General features: G+C 41.4%; 1 long non-coding RNA gene across 2 annotated transcripts; it reads right to left on the bottom strand.

The window, feature by feature from the left end:
• Positions 1-368: 368 nt before the first annotated feature.
• LOC101070687 (uncharacterized) lies at positions 369-17,155 on the bottom strand. Of its 2 annotated transcripts, none has more exons than XR_003890836.1 (4): positions 16,711-17,155; positions 1,074-1,174; positions 633-788; positions 369-560 (listed from the first exon to the last, which is right to left on the bottom strand). It is a non-coding gene; the product is annotated as an uncharacterized lncRNA (long non-coding RNA). The 2 variants fall into 2 exon arrangements; XR_965089.2 differs by lacking the exon at positions 16,711-17,155 and adding an exon at positions 1,868-1,977.
• Between the last annotated feature and the right edge of the window lie 867 nt (positions 17,156-18,022).

Genomic DNA, 18,022 nt, shown 5'->3' with positions numbered 1-18,022 from the left:
AAAGGTTTCAGTGGTGCTGACCCTCCTTTCTTTATCTCATACTCGGGGAAGCCTACGGTTTCCCAAACTGGTTACAAAAACCTGTCGAGTCTGTGATGTTGCCCAGATTCAGAAGTCCAACTTGACTCCCTTTCTGACAGAAACAGCCACAACATTCATCAGCGATGCATTCGTGGGTCCAAGCCAAGCTAACACCTCTTCTGCATTCAAACATTACCTCTAGTTCCTCTTCGTTCTAGTTCCCAGTTGATAATCAGCCCACTGTTTTCATATGGCTGCTGGAGTGTGGCAACAGAACAAAGCAAAACCATCAAAGCTCAATGTGAGATGGGTGATCACTGATGACATCATAAACTGACCCAAATATTTAGAATCGTTTATTGACATTCACTCATGAAGGCAATAATGCACCAAAAAGCAACCAATGCCTGGCCACGAAGTGTATGCTGAGGGAACAGTCACGGCCCCATACACGCAATCCTTCTCTAATGCAAGACTGTTCTTGCTTCCACTTTCTCCTTTGTATGCACTCGTCACAACCTGGAGCGTCCTCTCTCACCCTACGAGGGGGAGGGAGAGAGACTGTTAGAGATCAAATGCTGCAAGCTAGAGTTTTAAATGCATATGGTCACCCATGGCTCTCCCCAGGAGTTTCCACACAATCCAGTATTCCGTTCCGTTGGCGACTCCCCGGGCAGCAACACTGATTGATTTCAGGAGACTCCAAGTATTCAGAGGAGAGACCGCCAGTGCAGTCATCAAGGTTCTCTGTGGTTATGACTCCACAACTGGGGAAAATAAATCAGCAGTAAAGGGTGTGTTTTATTTAGTTGTTTTACGCAAAACCTGATTGGGCCACTGGATTAGATTTCTGCTGTCCTTCCTTCCACTGGTGCGTCCAAAGTCCTCAACTTTCCCCAAAGTGTAGATCTTTAAAATGTTGCATTTCCTAAAAGTTGTGCATTAAAAGCCTTGTTTCCGGTTTCTATGCTTTGGTAATTGTTTGTCCTATTAATGTTAAATTCATGAAACTTTCATTGAGTCAGGCTGTGACTGGGGAGACTGGTTCTTACTCCGCAGCGCCCGGTAGCAGGTCTCATCGGGGACGCCATGTTGGTGGGCGTACTCCCACACTTTTCCACGGTCTCCTCCATGGTAGGTTCCAGAATTGGCCCTGTCAATCACATGGTGGACTGAGATGTAGGCAGATGGCCATCTTTCTCTATGCTTAATGTTGATGAACAAACTTCCAAAATAAACCAGCATTTAGTATATTTGTGACAAAATCTTCGGCACTAAACAACCAATTCTATAGTTTTGTCAACCCAATAGCAGACATTTATAAATGGAACAATGGAGCCTATCCTGGTGCCCATGAGCCCAGAATGAGCCACAATGCCGAGGGATGCGCTGGCTGGTAGTTACACTGGCATAGTTGATGCCATTTAGATTCCTCCAGTCCAGGACGTTGGCAGTTGAGTGAGGTTAAGAAGTTCATGAGGACGGGCAGAGGTTCTAAGGAGAAATGTAAACTCAAATGTAAACTATTCAGGCCTAAAAGTGATTGGAGAGGGGAAAGGAAGAAAATCTGAACGGCCAATAGTGATAAAGTGCCAGCAACCACACAATGAGACAGAAAAAATCTAAATGAACACAAACAGGAAATAAACTATTTACTAACTCTAAAATAAATAAAATAATTTTCATCAGTTATTTCAACCTCATGCCAAATTTTGGTTTCCTCTGCCCTGGCTGATAAGAAATCTCTTGGTAAACCAGCAGGCATCATGGGCATTAAACCAAAAAACAAAACCAAGTCACTGAGCCAGACAGAAGGAAACGGTCAACTCTGGTTTGATATAAATACCCGATGGCTTGCTGTGGGGCCTCAAGACTTTCTTGCTGTTTCCTTAGATTTTCTTGATTTGGTCCAGGTGTAAAGAAGGTAAATTTGTGATTCATCAGGGGTTTAAACCCAATCCTCAAGGGCAGTAATCCAGCCATGTTTTCTGTCCTACCAAGTAAACACAGTTTTCTGGTGGGAGGACAGAAAACCCGGGTGTAATACGGTCCTGGAGGACTGGGTGTGGACACCCTGGAAAACAGGTGCAGCAGACACATGGTGGCTGCTACATGTAAGCATAGTAATAGTATAAAGGCTCCAAAGAGACAAAATTAAGATGGATTCATTTTAGATTTAAAAAAATAAGAATCCTGATTAACCTTGAGTGTAATAAAGTAAAAGGAAGAAGTTACCTATATAGGTCACTGTCTAAAATAACTATTTTATCCTGAAGAAGGCATGCTAACCAGCTAGCAGTAGCTGGGCCTCTCTGCAATGCCACGTCTGTGTTGAGACAGATGGCAAGACATATTGGTATTTGCAGCCATATACTAGATAGTATAGCTTCCATTTAGATTTGAAGATACTGACAAAGAAACGATTAGAAGCAACCAACAAGAACAAGATGTCAAACAAGGGGAAAATGTTTCAAGATAGTGTTTGTGGAGTACAATCATTCAATTTGATGCCCACCTTGCAAAGATTCCTTCACACTGGTAAGTAAAATAATTTATCAGCTGTTCTTCTTTTTCCATTTCACTCTCTTAACAAAAAACACATCTCCTACTCAGAGACATAGACAGAGGAATAAAATATTCTACTCAAGCAAAAGTTCTTTTGATTTTCTGAAGTTTACTCCTCTCTTTTTTAATGTATTGAGGCAATTTCTCTTGCCCGCAGTCCTTATTTGCTTTGCTTGATTGTTGGACATGGCAAAGTCACTTTATAGATGATAATATTAATTTACTTTACATTGTTTTTTTTGGTTTTTTAGCAAAGATTGAGAATGGTTGGGAACAAAAGTCATTTAGTATTAGCTCAGCCTTTGCATATTATCTTTCAAATGTTGATGTTTTATTGATGCTTCAGCCTTCAACACAACACTGTCGGTAATCTTTTTCATTCCCAAATGTCTCCTAATCGTTCTGTTTATGCTTTTGTAGCTCTGTGATAACAAAGACTTTATCTGCCGACACAGTATGAGTGCTAACAGAGCATGGTACTAATTGACTGCCTGCCATCCCTTCTCATCTGCAGGAATAGAACGTCATATTTAATGCCTTGATTAATATCTAATTCTTTCATCTGACTCGGAGATGAAAGTAATTTTGGTGTAATGGAGGCTATTAATATTTAGATATAGAAAGGAAACCAGCTCCCAGAATTGTAATCATGTTTGGAATGGGGAATAATGTTTAAGGCTGCCAGCAGGATGGAAATGAAAATGTTTTTGCATGGATTCTTTTGTGGGTTTTTTTGTTGCTCTTGCATCTGTTTTTAAATTCATTTATTTATCCACGTGCCTTTTGAAAAGATTAATGAGACATTATTCTTCTTTCTCCTGCACCAGGTTAGTTTTTGATTTATCAGCAATTTTCGTCTGCGGGTGGGGGGAGGGGTTACATTTAACTGGTGCCCAAGGAAGTAAACACAATTTATATATTTCACATTTACATGTATCTTTAATTGTTCTGTATAAAATTTGTTCAGCTAAATAGGTCCAGCAATGTTGAGAGTGGAGAGCATGTGTTGTCCCTCACAATTTGTGACTTGCGGTAACTGTGCTAGCATGGTGACAAACACAGCTACAGATGATTACATCCTGATATAACTGCACCGGATTTAATAATATCAGTTCTTCTTCTGCAGCCATCTTCAAAATCTCATTGTATTTTCTAAATTGCACCATTAACAGCTCCAGTTTCTTGAATCATGGTATCAGTGATACAAACGTGTGTGTGCATTTAAACGGGCGCGGAAATCCATCGCCCACCCCTGGTTGGCAGTACTCCAGATGCAAGTAAAGGCACATTGGGTCCAGGCTGAATCAATGGCTCACTCAGCAACACAATGTATTGTATCGGTGTGATATCTCTATAATTAGCAGCGTTAGCTGCCTTCATGAGCGTGTCCCCTTCCTCATTAGCGTCAACGGCATCATTAATACACCCATGAGTCATGTGATTTGTTTACGCATCTGTGAGTGTTGTTGTGTCCCATGGGGACAGAACTGTTTACACGCTGTTTGTGTATGTCTGTGCATGCAGGAGGGAGATAATATCCACTGCTGCTGATCCGTGTCAGAGCTGGAGGTCACTGGAATTTTTCTGGCATGATTTCTTGCCTACATTTCTTTTCACTCACTTGTCAGTTTTCATGGAAAAAAAGACATGTTGGCCAGCTGGACCGTCCGCCAAAATCAGGCAGCCAGAGGCGAGTTTTAAAGCCATAAAATGCCTTTTTTTATCCTTCCATAGAAAAATTGAATTAAGTCTTGTTACATTCAGTTTTCTTGGATAATAAATCGGAACATGCCCAACCAGTAATCCTACATAATCCTTTACACTACGGTGGTCGTTCCAGTGATACAAAGGTCAATGGTTCGATCCCGGGCAACGTACGCCACATGCTGAAGTGTCCTTGACCAATACCGGGATCCCTTGATGCTTATCTTAATCTATCTAATCTGGTCTTGCCACGAACAAACGTTGTTGATTTGGCCTTTAAAAAAGTCCATTTTTCCATTTTTTAAAACCAAAGGGTGTTTTTAAAAAAAGCTATGTAATTTAAGAATAATGGCAACACAAATTTATGTTTTGCTCTAAACTACTGAATCACATGACTGTAGCGTGGATGATTTAGACCATATTGCTGCAAATTTTAGTCACAATGTGGCTTAAAGGTACAAATTACTAAAAATCAATCACTTACTCACAATATAACAATTGACAACCAATACTAAATAATGTATTACAGTTATGTAGTACATAAAATCTTAATGAATGCCTTAAGGTATAATTTAGTGTGTAACTTTACATGTTTAGTTATAGTTATTATTATTATTCATCTTTTCACAAATTTTTATGGGTTTTACTTTCTTAACTGGTCGCATCATATTAATCAGTCATTTTTCATTTAACTGTTCTGGAGTGCTTACTATGATTAGAAAAATAACCATCATGGTATTGACGTAGATAAAATCCCCTATTTGGCATGTGTTATCTTAAAAAGCAGCCGATGTTTCCAGATGAGGAGATTTCAAAAGCTCCTGTCTTGGCTCTGGAGGCACCTGTCCACCCAGACCAAATCCCTCCTCTTCAAAGTCTCCGTCGGGGGTTTCGTCACCCAGCAAGCCACTTCACATTCAATTGACTCGACTGATGCTTACAAAGCCACAGCGATGACAGACTTGTTATGCACATTTCAGTCAATGCAGCCCTTTAATAGAGTGAACATTCAGAAATGGCGAGAGGACACAAACCTCAGGATTGGGGGCTGTGCCCAAGCCCTGTGATCCTTAACAGTTGTGTCGTAAAGCCAATAATGTTAACTGCCCCTGTGGTTCATGAGAAGTGAGGGGAATAACAAAGGTCAAGCAGATACGGAGGTGTGGATGAATTGGTGTTAAATCAAATGGACTTTTAAGGATATTTAAAAAGCTCAAATCTGAGTGAGCAATATTAGCTTTGTAAAGAGCCATAACCGAACAACTTTTATGGATGTTCCTGATCTCCCCGTGGCTTTTATTCTCAACAGTGATTGGTCTTTCTACTTATGTTCAAACCACATGTTATTATTGGCTACCATGGGTTTTGTTTCCTGGTATGGTATGATACCAGGGTGTATGACCCAGTCATTTAAAAAAAAAAAAAGGTACAAAAGTCAGTCATAAAGCATTTCTCTATTCACTTTAAATTCTTTACTTGCAGTTATTGACCCTTCAAATGATGGCTGCTGTTCACAAATCCTCTCTTTCACCTCGAGCGTGTAACTTTCAGACACAATTTTTGTTCATGAGGCTTTCCATCTTTCTGAACGAAGGTAGAGCTTTTATGTGCAGAGAAATTGTTTCGGTTTTATTGATGAAATATTATTTTATTCTTAAATGTGTGAACTCCAGAGCCAATTAAGACCTTCACACATGTTGGCACTTCTGCGTCCGTGGTGAGCCACTTAGACATTGTTATTCCAATCATTTCTGACCTTCTCATGTCTTTAATTGTGCTGTATCACATCCTTCTTTGGTTTCTCTCAAAAAAACAGTCTTTGAGATTCTTCTGCTGTGCCCTTTTGAGCCCGTGCCACCACCCTCAGCGATGTTCTGTGTATTAATTGTTCAACAGCACTCCTGAGCTTGCACTTCTTATTGATTGCTTGATTGGTTTAGTTATATTTAAACATTTCTTCCCTCTGCACGCTGTGATTTCCCTAAGCAACGTTTCTTTGTGCAGAAGTGAACGCCACCAGGCGTTATTGCACCAGGTGGGGATGTCAAGATCAATGCTGTTTTGTTCTCTGGATTGTACGCCCACTACCCAGGATTTATGAAAAAAAAAAAAAAAAGCTAAATCAAAAACAAAACACAAAGGCAAATGATCTCTCTCATAAAGGTAAACAAATCAGAGCTAAAATGAATCATCACTGTGTTATTAATAAGCTGCATTGTAGCTTTAGAAATGACTTTTCAATATAATCTCTCAGATGTATCTTAATCCTCTTGCATGTCCGCCACTTTTTGGAATTTATCCCCCAGGTGCTTCTTCGGATCCTCGGCCTCGATAACGTAAACATGCAGAGAGGACACATCTGCAGATGTAATGAGTTTGCTGAGCTTGGTTATCCGTTGGCTTCAATGCACCCAGTATCCCCTTTCTTGTCGCTAAGCATTTGCAGTCGCACCCCCCCCCACCCCCCGCCACCACCTCCCTCTGTGATCCGAGTTTTGTTAAATGAATCTTTCAAAGTCAAGTCAAACAATCTGAAAATGGTGGTATGCTTTAATGCTTGATTCTCACTAATCCCCTGCCTGAGCACCCCGTCTCCTATAGAGTGAAAGTATAGTAGTGTATCCACTGATTGTGCACCATAAGGTCAAATTTGTTGGGCTGGGCGGATCACCGCCACAGAGGACTAATCCTGTAGAATTAGTCAATCCAACGACCACCTCTTGACCAGAAGGCATTTGGCCATTAAAATGGTTACAAATGGAATGCCTGAGTCCTCTACAAAGGATTTTTCAACCCACAAGGTAAAGGTAACCCACAGAGAGAGTTGAATTTCCCTCTCCAACTCGGTTTGAAACCCCAAATGTCATTGTGCACATTGTTTGTACTTATTAAACATTTAGGGAGCTTAATTAGAGCAGGAACAGGCTTCCTCTGCAGCAGGGCCATAAGGTGCAGCTGAGCAAGCTTTGATTTTTATTTTGTAAATCAGAATTATCAGAGGCTGGTGGAAATCTGCTTTGTGTGGAGCTACAGACTCTGACAGCTTTAAACATCTTTAACACATCAAGGCCAACGGCCACAAAGAAATACAAAATCCAAATGCCTTTGAATCCAGGACATTCTTCTCTAGTACATGACCAGTGTTACCAAAGTGCCACTTTTCATTACTCGTATTTTTATTCCAAATTGAGACCCAATTCTAGAAAGTGCTATTCCCCCTTGTTGAGTGGTCTTGACAGAAGCTATTTCCCATTTCTAATCGAAAAAAAAAACTTTTTCTTCCTCCCAATTGGCACAATCCTCTAATCCTAACAATCCTAACCCTACACAGCAAAACCAGATGTGTCCCAGTAATACTCACACACACACACACACACACACACACACACACCGATGAACAGATCAGGTAAATGGCTGAATTTTTACCACAGAAAACAAAATGGGCCAAGACTTACAATCAATGTTCCACCATAGCGAAAACCCCAACTCCACTATTCCAATTTGGTAATGCAGACCATCCCTACCAAATGAGAGTCAATAATGATCTAGAAAAGTTCATAAAAACACATTGTTCTTTTTACTGGATATTACACTGTGTTTTTACTGAATATGCTATAGCTTCATTCTTCTTAATGAAGCATTCATCCGTACCCTCACTTTATATTGCAGTAACGTTGCAGCCGGGCCCATCTGTTGTTTCCGCTTGGTATGAAAGGCAGGTGGTCAGCCGCTAATGCGCCCCAGCTTTTTACCACCATTCATCTCGGCCCACTCATTCTCCACACAGCAATCAAAAGCAACTTGGCTGCTAAATACACCAGCTCATGCATATGCATGACGCGGCAAAACAGACTCCGCTGACACCATTAGTTGTACAGTCACACCGAGGGGGCCTATTTGGAGAATTTGCATGTGGACATTAGTAGATTAATCATGAGTGACAGTCGAGGGAAGGCTGTGGTCACAACCCGCACAGGAGCTGAGATGGACTCTGACCCACATGTACCTGTTAGATTGCCGGCCTGGTTACAGAGTCAGGTGATTAAGATGACCCACTTTCCTTGGACAGAATAATGTTTTGTTCCTCACGGTGGGACAGTTTTTCACATGAATATTTAAATTTGCAGCTACCAAGAAACACAATGCTTCATGGTAAAAGCCTCACGTAGTCTGGACAAGCTCGACTGCGTGGCCATTTAATGACCATTTTAAAGTAAAATAAAAGGTTAAAGCACATTTTTGAGGTGAGATTTTAAAGGCAAGATCAAATTTGAACTTTAAAAATGTACCAATCTTCTGTTTATCACTTCTTTAGGTAGATGATTCCATTTGTCTATTGTAATGTGTATGGAAGTTCAAGTCCTCTCTGAAAAGGTGCAGGTGGACCCTTTGCTTCAGCATAGAATTTACCTGTTGCAGGGTCCCCCAGTGAGTGTGGCTAAAATTAGAACCAGCAATATCACCCTGCACCATGGAAATCAATCACATCTATCTCTCAGAGCAAGAAAGAGAGACTGAGGGAGCTCAAGAGTGAGGGGGGGGGCAGGGGGACTGAGAGGGATAATAAGAGAGAGAGATTGGCAGAGAGGCGGTGACGGACAAAGCGGAGTGTTTGACAAAGACGAAAGCTGTGCAGATTCCCTTTATGTCAAAGTCTGAGACAGATATAGGATACTGAAGCTACTTTACTCTTTGCTTACCCGATATCTTTCAAACTGGATGACGTTAAATGCAAATCAAGTCGATCAAAAAGTGGCATGGCACCACTTTTTTGAAGGCCTTAAATGAACAGTAGTATAATTGATCTTGATAATGAAACGCTGCAACGGTTTCGTGGTATGTGTGCTTTGCTCCAGCTGCTCCTCGGTTGTGAGCAGCCTTCCTTGATGCAGACTCTTTTATCGGTGCTTTTCCCTTTAGTTTTTCAGACCACAGTGCAAAGGCTTGTACACCTTATATCTCTCAGCATTCTACAATGATGCCATCGTGACTTTAAGCACAGGGCTGCGCTCGTGTTTGAGGAAAAATCGTTACGTGTGTCCTGGAACAAAAAGTGGGACTCTTCTCTCTAGGGGAAATCTGTTCAATATTTTAGAAATGCATTTGGGCCATCGGTGCACACAGAGAAAAGAGAAGTACACAATTAAAACCTCAGATATGGAGGACTTGAACAACAATGCCTCTGTTACTCTCTTTCTACTCAAACTACACAGACATTAACTGAAATGTGTAAGAAAAAGAGGAAATACTTCAAGATTGGGTTTTATTACTTTTAAATTTCCCTCCCAAAGATGCCTTTCATTTCTGCTTGCATGTAGTTGGCGATTAAGCAAAAGCCCTTGAGATTGTATGAAATGCAGGTGTGTTTCTTTGACACAAGTAATCCTGGGTTTTATTGGCTCTGCATTCCTCTTCAAAGGCCCGCAGCCACTTGAAATTCTTTACTGCAAAAACTCTGCAGTTTCTGAAGCCTCTTTAGTGGGAAGAAGGAGGAGCTGGGCCTCCATTTACCCTGATTTCCTGTCTTTAAAAGGATGAATGACCAGCTTTAAGCTATTGAGAGTGCCCTCACCTATGGCACTCTGTTTGATCTCAGCATCATGGCCGCAAACAGGTTGAAAGAGAGAGGGCCCTTAATGTCAAGGCCATTCTTAATGAGTCCTGCTGGACAGGACCAACCACAGGCCCCTAAGAAAATGTAATCCTCTGCTTTAGCACAATCACTTCCTGTAATGTCCCCTAGTCTCTTTGATTCTTCCCAATCAGCTCGTCCTTTGACTTAGGGAAAATATTGAATGTTTTTAATCAAATATTACTTCCTATTATTGCTCTTATTTTTAATTGTATTTTACTTTTAGTATTACTTATATTAATCTGAACCTTGAATTATTATTTTAGATGTCTGAAGTTGAATTTGGACTAATTAGACTGACATTTACTGGCAAAAGCAAATCTTAATAAGCTCGTTTGCTTGTTATTGTCATGTTTTTGTTGGCAAGACTTCATTTTCTGGCATTCTTTATGTTACAGTTTCATTTAAAGCGGTATCAAGTCTTTATCAGTTTATTGTCAGCTGCTGTAGTTTGACTGACCAAACGAGCAGCGTTAAGCACTAGAATGAAATGACTTTGGCCCCGCTCCATTTATGTGTGGAAAATTACTGAGAATGAATGCAATTTAATCACATCTCCAGTGGTGTCATTTGCATATGTTAATGTAATTCCATGCTGGGAGGAGAGAGACAGGGAATTGATGTGAAATGTGGTTGTTGTGCACACCAGCAAACTGCAAATTTCCACATTTGAGCGTTGAGACGTGCCGTCTTTAGTGAAAGGCAGAACAAAGCACCGTGTACTCTGGTGTTTAACAGTGGCTTGGCTTTTGTGTGAGCCTCTCCTGAAATCTTCCACTGTGCTAGGTAGCCCCTTTGTGTCACTGTATTCCCTCGGCTCTGTTCCACCCCTTTGTTTGCTTTAGTGCAGTTTCCGTGGCGACTGAGCCCTGGGCCCCCAATCAGAGGCCCACACCACTGACAGGCAGGGATAGTGGGGGGAGGGAGGAGGCAGGGAGTGGAATCGCACAATCACTCAGACAGTTAATATACATGCATGAACATGAGCACATGTATCCATGAATTCACAATCACCCTGGCGCAGGCGCGTACTTACAGGCCATCAATTATCAATCGAAATATCTTGGTCTCAGCTGCCATAAATCTGGCAGCTTGTGTCAATGACAAAATGTCCTTGCAATAACACAGCGAGCTGCGACGACTCGGGAAGTCATCTCTGTCCCTCCCACTGTCATGGCAACCCGACCTTTCATCTTAAAAAAAAAAAAAAAAAAAAAAAATCCTGCTCGCCTATGCTGAGCATTCCCCTTGTTTATTTCTCCCTCACAAAAAAAGAGAGAAAAATCATAGGAGTTTAGAAGGCTTATACTTTGAAACGTTAACTACCACCTGCCAGAAGGAGTTTTTGCACAGATTTCCACTTTGTAGATGTTTTACTTGACCTGTTATTCAAGTGTTTGAGGGTGGGAAACCCCTCTAATGCAATTTAATCGCTAATGCTGTCCAGCAAGCACATCCTTGTTTTATTTTCCGAGGGGGTACATTTTTGACTTTGGACTTCAAAGGGGTTTTGAAAGTTGATCATGTTGTGCCGCATCACTCCATTATGCCTCCCCCATCCTCCCGCCTCCGCTCCATTACCTGGAAACTAGGCAGTGTGCTCATATTGCACATTGCTGATTGACTTGCAGCCGTGTTGTCACATCTCCTGATCATTTGTCAGGCTCTAATCATCTGTTGTTGGCTCTCTGCCCCACAGTACGTGTGTGTATATCTATATTTGTTGAGGGCTGATTTATTTTTTGTGCACAGTTGGCATGTACTTGCAGTTTTGCTGCAGGTGATGAGATTACTGATTGCCTCAGGGTCTCCCTGCAGCGTGCCACATCTGTTCCTCTGGGTCTAATGTGAAGTTTGTTTGCAAATATAGGATGAGGCGGCAGGGGGAGTGTAAATAATTCCAAATTGAGTGAAATTTAAAACATAAAGCTCAGCTGACTGAAATATAAATCTAATACACACACAAAGCAGTGTTGGAAATCAGCAGAATCTGCCTTGAAGTTCCTTGTACTTAAGTCTCAGACATGGAATGATTGTTGTAGTTGATGTGTTAATACTTGACTATGTGGATGAGTCAATGATGGGTTTTTAGCTGCACACCAAAAGAGGTGTGAAACACCCAGAAGTATTTCTCTTGTTGCTCTGAAAACTTGTTCCTCCACAAACCCAACCCCGATCTAACAACCCGCCTGCAATATAACTCCCATGGAAGCTGTAGCATTCAATATTCAGCCCAATATTCTTGCAGTGTTATTTTGTGTCTCGGTTCTAAAACTCCAAAAGAAACCTGATCTTCACGTTCTTGTTTTCTGTTATTTTTAAAGAAGAATCTTGTGTTTATTCAGGATGCAGCTTCTGATTATTCACAGTATTTATTTTGTCCCTATTTCAAACTCCTGCATCCCTTATATTGAGAGGGGTTATCTAAATGCTAATGTCTCCATACATCAAACTGAAGGCACAGTTGGCTCCACAAACCGAAAACATCCTTTGTTATCAGAGGTGTAGTGGGGGTGCTGGTGGAGGTGGGTGGGGTGATAAAAGAAGGCAGAGTTTTATTGAAGGGTTTAGGACATAAAATAGATGTCTCCAACAATTCCCCATTCCATTTCCCGAACCTGCACAAGAATTAGCACAAAGGAGGCATCATTTAGATTTCCGATAGGGTAAGTCGGTGCAACTCATGTTAAAATGTTCCATTTGTGTCGTGAGCCCTTCAGTATCCCCACTGTATCCTGTATCACAAGGACATCGTGTGTGTGCTTGGGGGAGGGGAGTTATGAAGGATGTTTTTATTTGGTTTGGCACAGGATCAGGGCATAATTGAGCTGAACGTCTTGTAGGATTTTGCTTTACTGAGACATTAAAGCACTTTAGATTCTTATTGTAATAAAATGATTCTGGCCTATCCTCCTAACCACCACTTTCATCCCATCCTGCCCTGTCTTGTCCCACCATATCATCACCCATTGACCTCGCAGTGGCCCTGCACATGCTGAAGGTTCTCCTTGGGCTGAACTCCCTCAGCCTACTGTCAATTCAACACGGATTCTTCTACTTTCAGATTGATGGCGTATTGCTGCTGATTCCTCAACAACTCAGTGCTGATGTTGATCTTCTGCACCACCAAATCTTAGAGGTATTTACTTTTATGGTGCATTTTCACAAACATCTATGTTTAAAGATCTATTGTGTTGCAAAATCCTTCGTCCCCCCAGAGTATCACTGCAATTTAGGGCATAAAAAGGTACCGTAGTTTCTTTTAGCCATTTCTGATTCCGTGCTGTAAAGTTAGATTCAAAAGTCAGCTCTCTTGCTCCATTCCCTCCCTTCCTCATTGTTTTATCCACATTTCTTTCACCCCTTTGTCTCTCTGTTCTCTCCCTCTGCTTCTCCTCTTCCTCAGGAGAGGGATAGGCTCAGAAAGTTGGCTGTAACTTGAAATCCCCTGAATAAAGATAACACCCCCAAAATAACCTTTTCCTCCTCTCTTGTGGCTGATGAACCTGACAAACAGAATTTTAATTGCCTCACCTTTCACATTCAGTTTGATGATGGCAAAATCCTGAAAACCACTTGCATACAGACAAACACCAACCTTTCCCTGTGACATTTTCCCTCTGTTCCCCTCTATCTCACTTTCATCCAGTCTTTTCCCCTTCCCTTCTCAACTCTGCTGGATGTAGATAAGCCTTTAAATTACCTGCACCATAATTATGTTGTTATTTTCTTCTCTTAGATTTCCAGAGTCACCTGAATGACACACTGATTTATTTATATGGTATTAAGTGTGTCTTCTATGACCGACAAAGCATTTCTAAATAAACTATCCTTTGCTGAGCTTTTTGATCACTATATTTCTGCTTGCTCAGCAGTTTTGAGTGTACAAACTAACCTTTTCCCTCCTGGCACTGATTAACTGATGATCACCTTGGATTAGATCTTCTATTTTCTTCCCAATATCCTTACTTTTTTCTCGTGTGAGAATGCCTGAGCCTGGAAATCACCTGGCTACAGATAAATACCCTTGAGGAATTTGTGTTGCTTCTGAAGTCAGCTAGGCGAGCGAGTGAAAGCCCTCCACTGTGCCCTCCTCCTCCCCACCCCTGTGTTGTATAACACTTCTCTAATGGAATCTGACCTTCACTGCATTCCACTTTTGTCAAGTGTTGGCCACAGCAGCGGTGAACCATCGGGCTGGCTACGAAGTCCGCTAATTCATATACCACAACCTGACAATTCATGAGCAAATACTCACGTGGAGACACTTTTAGTGCTTCTATATAATTGTTTTGGTTTTTTTTGGAAAATCATGACTATTGAACCTACATCAAATGTTTTTCAGTAGTGAATTTAAAAGCCCAGCCACCAACATGCAGGTGTGATCATATGTCAAATGGTAAGTTCTCAGCAGGTTGACTGAAATTGTGACTGACTGATTTTGTCTGTGCCCATTGGAAACATTTACAATGGAACACACTCAAAAGACGACAGCAGATGGTCTTCGGTGGATGTGCCAGTGGGAGTTGCAGCCTCTGCAGAGGTTATTGAGGCAAAGTAGCCAGAAGCAGCACAAATGATTGAAATGAATCAATTTGCTGTGTCAGTGAAAGATGTTTAAATCAGTTAGATGTCCTGGGCACATAATGTATGCAGAGTGTACCATCTTTATTTTGTTTTGCTTTGATTCTTTTCATTTCTTTGACGTCCCACTTTCTAAGATATTACATACTGCCTTTCCCAGCGTCTCTTCTGTTCTGAAACTGACTTCTTTACAGTCTGGCTGACCTAAGTTTGCATTCCAGACTAAATCCATGGCACTCTGCTGCTGTTTGTATTGACAGAGAAAACATTGTAGGTTGCTCGTGGACAAATATTGAAACCGGAGTTGTCCTAATCTTTATGCAATGATGGGAAAAGAGCAAAGAGTTATTTTTAAAATTTTAACAAGACATAACAGAAAATACAATTTTATTCTTATTTGGGTTACAAGAATTTGGAGTTTGCCCTTCTGTTACCAGAAAATTAGTGCAAGGGAGGGAAATAAGGAATCTTCTCTATCAATCTCTATCTCTATCAAACAGGAAAATCTGTTGTCAGTTCTTTTTAATATGGCACTTTACAGAGGACCGAGACAAACTCACTAGACTGAATGCAGTTTTGTGATGGTCACTGAGATATTCTGATGTGTTTCAGTGAATCTACTGCACACCACAAGGCAGAGGTTGATTTCTGAATTATATCTGGGATCATTTATTGTTTTCCTCTGATTTCACTGTGTAATCACTGCAGCAGGGCTATCCAGGAAGCAGCACAATATAATCACAAACATTGACACAATACTCTATTGATGCATGCCTCTCACTCTGCTGAAGCTGCAAGTTTCTCTGGGAGAGGAATCCCTGCAGTGTGGGCATATTTCATCCTCCGGAATGTTTAAGTCATGAGACCAATCTTCTGTCCAGAGTTGTGCAGGCATTTGTCTTTTTGATGCCTTTTTTCCTTTTTTTCCCTCCACATTTTCTCTCTTGCTCTCCTCCCACAACATACCATCTAAATAAATACAAATCAGCAATGATTTGGTTTAAATTTGGAACAATTGTTCACAAAATGAAACAATAATAGAGAGAAAATCTCTCTTCTCTCAGCATCTGAGCTAAATGCAGCTTTGCTGACATTTAGAATTAGAAACACATTTCAATATTCAGACAATCACAATCATTCCTCAGGCAAAACTGTGCCTTGTTGCAAGGTGTGGATGTATTTTAAAGTTAAATGGCAACATTGACATTGTAACATGATACTGCACCAATTAACTATCATTCTTGATGGGGAATTTTCAAAGGTTATATCATGATCTCATTGACAACCACTGTTATCATGCAAGATATTCAGAATGTTATATTTAAACTGAAATCTCTCAGAATAATCAAAGGCCAAATAGTGCATAGCAACTGTAATCATAAAATCACAGTTCAAAACTGCGGGCATTATATAAAGGGATGGTTTTTCATACTGCGGGTAGTAAGTGGTAACTTTGTTAATAGCATACCATGCTATGCATCCACCCGAGCAATGTTCTCTGCCTAATGGTGCAGAGAGAGCCACCCATGACTGGGACACAGCCAAGCAGAAGAAATCATTCTCGTTGGAAGGTGTGCGCACAGGTCTGGCTAGGGAATGTAGAAGAAAACGGTGAATCAGAATCTCCGGTGTGAACTGTATTTTATGGTCATGGAGACTTGGTGGAAAGCGGAAAAGTTATTAAATCTTACTGCTGTTTTAGACAATTTTATCTGGTCTTGGTCTCAGTGCAAAATCACTTTTTGGAAAATGGTATGCATCGTTAAACACACCAGGTTCTATTTTCACTCCATAATTTGGTCCTGGCATAAGACTAAATTGAGTGTGAATGATGGAACACAAGCAGCTTCATCTATCAAACTTTAATAAGGGGAATAGATTTTCTTCCATATTAGTGTATCTAATATACTAAATAACCAGAGGTTGAAGAGCTTTTCCTGCTTGTTCTTACATAAACATTTAGTTGTAATAATATACACAGCATTTGGATGCATTTGATTTTGAAATGTGCGACTGGGTGTGCATGTTTGTGCTGTTTCCTGTCTACTTTGCCCAGAGCGTTCTCCAAGTTAACTATATTCACATTTCCCTCATCCAAGTGTTGCACACCAGCACACGAAGGCATGAACTCAAGAGACAGAGATGACGGGGAACATTATTCAGAACATTCTATTCCATGGATATTTCAGTCTGTTTCTACTCACCATATTTCTGCTCCATATTTCTCCGCTTCTGCACATGCTAGGTCTGGCTCTGCACGCTATCACATGACGGTTTACCTCTTCAACTTCTTGTTATTCTTTTCTTAGGTGGCCAGTGATCCACAGCTTTCCCCTGCACAATTGCTGAGCCTTGAGCTATTTAATTAGAGCTCATTAAAAGGCCACCGTGAAAGAAATGTGGCTCCTTGCCACTGCTGCTTAAATACAGGGAGTCCATTTGGCCAAAGTCTACGACAGGTCTTCATTTCTCTGCCTAATCCGGCACGACTCGAAGAACATTGAAAGCTCCTTTTTCTTTAGACCTCATTCAGGTCAGGATTGAAATAGGGCAGAAGGTGTGGAGGGCCCTTATTAGAAACTTGGGGATGCAAGAAGCTGCTATTCCTGGATGGGATTGTTTGCTTTTCTAAAGTGTCTGCTGCAAAAGGAGGAGGGGAGTTTTTGAAATAAAAAAGATGATTCTTGAGCCCAGCAGACAAATGCAATGTGGCCCCTGGGTTCATCTAGGCTGCAGGTAGACTAAAGCCCCTTTCACACTGCACAAAAATAGTGAGTTGTCCCGGGATGATGCGGGTCTTTTCAGCACTGTGAAAGGGTTGTCGCGGCATTTCGTCCACTGTCGATTGCAATCGAAATCAGCATGACGAAGCAGGTCGCCTGCAATACAAAATCCGCCCTGCATCGTGCCAATAAATTACCTGATGATGTTGATGTTCCTGCCTGTCGCCTTTTGATTTAGTCAGTGGACATCCTGTCAGCAGAGACATATCTGAAGGGCAGTGATCCCCCCCCCCCCCCCCCACCGGTTTTCAGTCAAAGTGTAAAGGTGCATGTAAAGGTGTATAAGAGGGAGAGAAAACCGGCTGCACCCGTCTCAGCGGGAGGTCAGACCCGCGACTGCTAGCATTGTGCCTAAATGCTGAGCAACCCATGTTCTTGTGTTGACGTGCTAAATTTGGTGTGAAAGCAGTAAAAGGAATCCCAAGGTGTACGTAACTTTGTCAAGGTGCTTTCACTAAAGTCACCCCCTTCATCACTTCTGATTATTATCATTATTGCTGCTGCTGATTGCATACAGAACACTGCAGGCCATAAGAGACAAAGTCAACACTGTGTTTGTGCCCTTCATAGTCCTCGCCACCCAAAACCCCTCTTCGTGCTCAAAAGACCATGACAGTACTCACATCAGCCACTCGAGCGTGACAGTTCTGTAGCTGAATATGTCCTGTCTCCTGCTGCAGCCTGTGCTTCGGGTTCATGTCTTTGAGCACAGGTTTGGGCAACAGACACGACT

Source organism: Takifugu rubripes, chromosome 14 (genome assembly GCF_901000725.2).
Source record: "Takifugu rubripes chromosome 14, fTakRub1.2, whole genome shotgun sequence".
NCBI lineage: Eukaryota > Metazoa > Chordata > Actinopteri > Tetraodontiformes > Tetraodontidae > Takifugu > Takifugu rubripes.
Note: the sequence above shows the minus strand (reverse complement) of the source record. Positions and strands in the feature narration are given on the sequence as shown.